Source organism: Nanorana parkeri, unplaced genomic scaffold, assembly GCF_000935625.1.
Source record: "Nanorana parkeri isolate BGI_ZX_2015 unplaced genomic scaffold, ASM93562v1 scaffold122, whole genome shotgun sequence".
Classification (NCBI taxonomy): domain Eukaryota; kingdom Metazoa; phylum Chordata; class Amphibia; order Anura; family Dicroglossidae; genus Nanorana; species Nanorana parkeri.
In genome coordinates this window covers 515,841-521,840 of record NW_017306390.1, presented here as the reverse complement: position 1 = coordinate 521,840, position 6,000 = coordinate 515,841, and the positions used below count along the sequence as shown (strand labels likewise).

General features: G+C 39.6%; 1 protein-coding gene across 3 annotated transcripts in view; it reads left to right on the top strand.

The window, feature by feature from the left end:
- The window catches only part of MID1 (midline 1), a 169,685-nt gene that overhangs the window by 42,105 nt on the left and 121,580 nt on the right, over nt 1–6,000 (top strand). The window contains exon 1 of one of the 3 annotated variants that reach the window (XM_018553513.1): nt 2,192–2,250. The exons of 1 other annotated variant lie outside the window; for it this stretch is intronic. The gene's annotated coding sequence lies outside the window, so the exon portion shown is untranslated. Of the gene's footprint in view, nt 1–2,191; nt 2,251–2,401; nt 2,588–6,000 lie in introns of those variants that run through there. One more of the 3 variants, XM_018553512.1, reaches the window with a different exon arrangement.

Genomic DNA, 6,000 nt, shown 5'->3' with positions numbered 1-6,000 from the left:
AGTCAAGCTTCATGCTTTATATTCATGGAGTGAAACCCAAGAATTTTTAATTCAATTTGCTTGATATACCATGTAGCTGCGGACTTTTGAAAGGTACTGGCTGCACATATTGCCTATGTGTTGATCATCAAAAACGGCTATAAAGCAGTGCTGACAAACATTTCTCAGCGATATACAGAAGTATTAGGATATGCCATTTAGTTTTTTACCTTTAAAGTAAAGTGGACACAAGCAAATGCTATCATAGAAGAAAGGAAACTAGAACACCAAAAGAAAAGTAGATGTAGAGTAATTTTATTTTATAGATCACATTTTTTTAGTAGGAAAGTGCTAATTTATTTCGAGGGGCAGGTACCTCCCTTCATCAGGGCTTGAGTGATTTGGAAACACAGGAGCAGGTTGGGCTGAAAATTTACTGCCTGATAATGTCGGCACTCTCAGGGAATGGTGCTTGGTAATAAAGCTGAATGGGCTGGTGTGAAAATAGTTGACAGAAGATATATTCCTTCTAGCAAATATAGGTAACAAAAAGGAAGATTTTTTTTATTTATAGTTTAGAGATGTTTATGGAAGACAGATAAAGCAGTAGTAGTCACTTAATGCTGTCTTTTAAATTTTACAAGGTAATTTTTATCCTCCAAATCACTGGTTGGGTGTAATGTTTCCTTATTGTAAACAAAGACGGCTGTTTTTTCATTGCATGATTTCATTTCTGTGGCTTAAGGGAGCTGATTGGAGCTGAGAGTTCCCAGAAAGAGTGTCCCGATAAAGTCCTTGAAAGATCAACAATCAGCCACACATCCTGTTAGAGGGTAACTGTACTTTAAATAAACATCCAGGATCCCCATTCTTCTACCTTTTCATCAAATTTTCAAATGAAAATACAGACCTCAAATCTAGACATATTGGGACATCTCACTGCCGTGTTGTGCCGTGCCGTACCATAGGGTTAGGGGCAGTGGTGTGTTTATGTTCCTGTGGCGCTTCATTGCCTCATGAAATGGCTGCCTTGAGCCCAGTCATACAGAATAATGGCCATCATTGATGCATATGCCCAGCTAACAAAAGAGCTTACCTGATCCCTTTGGTTGTGCTAGTGATTACATTTACATTTCATAGGATGCTAGAGCACTACAGAGGCAAACACTGGTCAGTGCTGGGCAGGATGCAGCAGTAGAAGGATGCAGCAGTAGAAAGAATACATTTTTTGTACCATCCAAACTCACATTACAATGTGATGAGAAGTGAAGTAATGTCAAAATGGTGGTTGAAAGCACACCTACACTTACAAATGCTTATTTAGCTGTGTCTATGGTCAGACATACCAGTCAGTAGGGTGAAATGTGGGCAATCAGTGGAACAAATAATGAGATATGTGTAATTATATATTGAGAGATACCTGCAACTACAAAGGTGATCAGCATGGTTTAGAGGTGGTCAAAAGGTCACGCAAAAGTTACAGTTGAAAGTAACTTCTGTTGGCACCTGGAAAAGAACCATAAATAAAATGTAAAAACTCCCTTCTAGTGCTAATTATAGGACATAAATAAGTGACTTGTTTATACTGACCTGGAGGTAGTCAGCCATCTGTGATCACTCACTTATGGTTTGGTACCTGAGAGACCAATGGACAGTTTTTGAAGAGAATTGTGTCTTATGCAAATACTGAATTTCAAAAAGTTGGTACTTGGGGGCGCTGGTGGCAAATCAGGGCAACACACAGTGCCTGCTGTACAGCCATACAGTGGTTTGTTGCATTGCTGGGTCTACCACAGAGGAGGGCAATATGGAATTCAGTAGCTATCAGTACAGTGATGGAAGCTGATTTTCCATCCGGCTCCTTCGATTTCCTGATTGAAGGATGTTGTTCAGCCGGTTCATCATGTGTATGACTAGTGTAATTTTTTAGGGAGCTTTGGTTACCTGGCATTTGTCCAGCCCTGGTCTACCATGAATAAAGGTTGAGCTTAACAAATTAATATTGAAACAGACTGCAATTTTATATTGTATTGCAGCTGGCTATATGTTATATTGTTAACAATCCATTTTTATTGCTGTTTCTATGTGTACATGTTTGGACATTGCTAGGTTTGCATTGCTTAATATGTAAAGTATTGTGCCAGTGTCAGGTCAGCTTCCTGCTGCATTCATGGGAACTGTGGAGTTTCATTCAGCTATGGATTAATTACAGAGAAAGCTGAGCTTATCCTACTTTCCACATCTCTATTACTAGATCTTGCCCACAAACAGGTTAGAGATGTACCGAAAGAAGCTTATCCTGCGCTGCCTTTCATTCTGTTTCAGCAGCACTTCTGGAGAAAAGGGCTCTCTATCTTTAGCTGATGTGAGGTTGCTAGAACTTTTGGCGGAGGTGATTGGGTGGAGCTGACTTTCCTGGCATTGTAACACAGATTTTCCTGTTGTGATCCAATGTCAGCAGTCTCGCATTAGCTACCCCTGCTTAGCAAAAGGATTCGTTGTGTATCAGTAGCAGCAACCATCAAGACCCCTGACCTGTCAGCCCTTGGTTGGTTGGTTCCCTTCTTGCACAATGCTCCAACTAAAAGAAGTTTGGCGAGATCCATCGGTGAGTATTCAAGCTGATCTATCCACATCAAAGGGCCTTCTCAGATAACTGATACAGTGCTGTTTAAAGCTTGGGCTTTCTAGTGCCTGATTATAAATACACTGCATGTTCTCTTTGATTGAAAGGTTAGTTTCTTCTTGTTGGAGTATTATTAATTACAGCACAGTGTGGAAGAGTATGACGAGGAGGTAGAAACAGATGGCAGTACTTGAGTAGGGTCTGTTATACAAAGTGTATGGCAGAGCCCAATGTATCTTGTGTAAAGAACATTCAAACTTCAGTTTACATTTTCATCAGTCTTCCTCGGTGGCACTTTTAATAGATCTATTATATCAATCTATGTAATGTGTAGTGTAAGCAGTTCTTACAGTATTTATATTTTCTTGTTTATAAAGTTTGTTTTAGGTGTTAATATTTGTTTTTGAGGATTACTGTAATTCATTATTGTTGTTATTATTATTATTATTGTTATTATTATTATTATTATTATTATAAGAAGCATCTGATTAAATAGTGCTGTTTAAAGCTTGGGCTTTCTAGTGCCTGATTATAAATACACTGCATGTTCTCTTTGATTGAAAGGTTAGTTTCTTCTTGTTGGAGTATTATTAATTACAGCACAGTGTGGAAGAGTATGACGAGGAGGTAGAAACAGATGGCAGTACTTGAGTAGGGTCTGTTATACAAAGTGTATGGCAGAGCCCAATGTATCTTGTGTAAAGAACATTCAAACTTCAGTTTACATTTTCATCAGTCTTCCTCGGTGGCACTTTTAATAGATCTATTATATCAATCTATGTAATGTGTAGTGTAAGCAGTTCTTACAGTATTTATATTTTCTTGTTTATAAAGTTTGTTTTAGGTGTTAATATTTGTTTTTGAGGATTACTGTAATTCATTATTGTTGTTATTATTATTATTATTGTTATTATTATTATTATTATTATTATAAGAAGCATCTGATTAAATCGCCGTCAAATATATACCTTTCCACAGAGCTGCATAAATACATAGTTCCCAGAGCTTCACCTTTTATTGTGCTTATTACAAGGGAATAAAGTGTACGGATATTCCAGATGTAGCTCAAAGACCGGAACTGCAAGGTGTGAACTATGATTGAGAAATAAACCCTCTAGAGTCCACAAGAGATTAGCAAAAAGCAAGACTCATAACATCAGCCTATGCCTTTGACTAAATTACTTTTGTGTGGAGTGACTATTTAAAGCGGAACTCCAGGAATTTCAAAAGTTAACTCTTGCAGTGGGGCTACTGCTTGTTTTGTCTAGTTAGCAAAAATACAACAGAAATGACATACTCACCTGATCCTTGTTCTGCTAGACCGGTCTATGCAGCCTCTCCTTCCCCGGGCTCCGGTGGTCTTAGGATCCGTGATGTAATTACGTCTAATACGGTGTATTAGATGGGAAGGTACCAAGGGATATACCACAGTCGGAGTGCAGGGAGAGAGAGATGAACGGTCACTGCTGCAGGATTGAGGATTGGGTAAGTATATCTTCTTTATTATAGCCCCTAAAGAAAAAGGAGCAGTTAACCATTGCAGTGTGGGGGTGGCATAATTGCAAGGCTTACCTTTGAAAAATCTTAGAGTTCTTCTTTAAATAATATTGATTTTTATCTAAATAGTTTGATACCAATGTGAAAAATCTATTGTTGTCTTAATGATCACAGATGCCGCATCGGATGCCGGCGACAGTGGGGGGTCACGGGGGCCGTACGTGACGGCATCGGAGAGGCCCGGGGGGCAATTGCCACCCTGCCCCCCGGCCCAGTCCGCCCCTGTCTTAAAGTAAACCTATACTTGGTACCCTTAGGTGCCCAATCTCTCCTATCTGTCAGCACAGCTGGTACTTCCAGTTACAGAGGAACATGTGACACCTCCCCCTAGCTTCTGCAATTGAGCACTCTGTGGCCAATCACCACTGCCTGAACACTCTCATGGAAATACTTCGCTCACTGCAAATGCCAATTTCCAGAATGTTGCTGCAGTCCCTGCTGCTTTTGATCAGGGCAGTAGACAATACAGTAAAAGCAACACCTTAATGTGACCCTGTCGGTCCCCTAATAGAAGAGATAATATAGACACCTCTTCAGTGGCCCGTGTCTCCTACCTTCCCTCCCTTCCAGCACACCAGCCTCCATTACACTGTACGGTATTCAACACTTCCAGTAGTGTCAGATGGATCGCTACAGAACTCAGCAGTGATGTAAGGGTCAGAGGACAAAACCACAGGTTATGGCAGGGCATCCAACACTCCCAGAAGTGACAAATGCTGAAGGGTCTAATGGAGACTAAAACCCTGGACCAGAGTGACAGTAGGAGACTTGGACCACTAGAGTGGTGAGTATAGGAGCTCATCTATTGCCGGGAACCTCCATTTGGGTTTTTTAGGCAACTGAGGGGGACTGAGGGTCAGTTAAAACAGAACTATAGGAAAGCAGCATATAACAGTCCTGCTGTGCAGAGAATTACAGAAGGATGATCTAAAGACAGATTGGGGTACTATTTAAAATTAGATGTAATGGATTATATTTTATGGCATACATACAGTAATTATTATTATTATACAGGATTTATATAGCGCCAACAGTTTGTGCAGCGCTTTACAATATAAGGAGAACATTAAAATCACAATACAATTCAAGACAAGATGCTAAGGAGGGCCCTGCGTGACTTAAATGTGGTCTTTAACCACTTGCCGTCCGCCCGTTGTTAAAAAACCGATGCTCTATCTGTCCCCAAAAAGGGTATAAAATTCATTTCAGTACAGCGTTGCATGACTGAATAAATGTCAGTCAAAGTAGCGCAGCGCTGAATACTGAAAAATGGCCTGGATGGGAAGGGGGTTTAACACCGCGGATGTCAACTGGTTAAAGAATTCCTGAATTGAGCTCCAGAATTACTGCAAGGACCACTATAGCAAAAATACTGTATTCTGGTAACTCTGTGGTAAAGACCTGAAATTATATTATCCAGTATGGAACCCTTTTTTCTTTTCTTCATTTCACATCCCCTTATTTTTATTTTTAATTTATTTACATGCAAACCAATCTACAGTATCTAGAAAATGTGACATATGACAAATGTCGCCCCTCCCTTTTAGATTGTAAGTCCTCACGGGTAGGGCCCTCCTTACCATCTTGTCTTGAATTGTATTGTGATTGTAATGTCTTCCTTATTTTTTTTTTTATTTTTTTTTTTTAGCATGCCAGTTTTTATTGAAAATATACACAAATAAAGCATTACACAACAAGCAGACTTTGCAAAGCCACAGAGACTGTATCTCAGTACGCAGACTGAGAACCAGGCAATGTCTTCCTTATATTGTAAAGCACTGCACAAACTGTTGGCGCTATATAAATCCTGTATAATAATAATAATAACCATATAACTC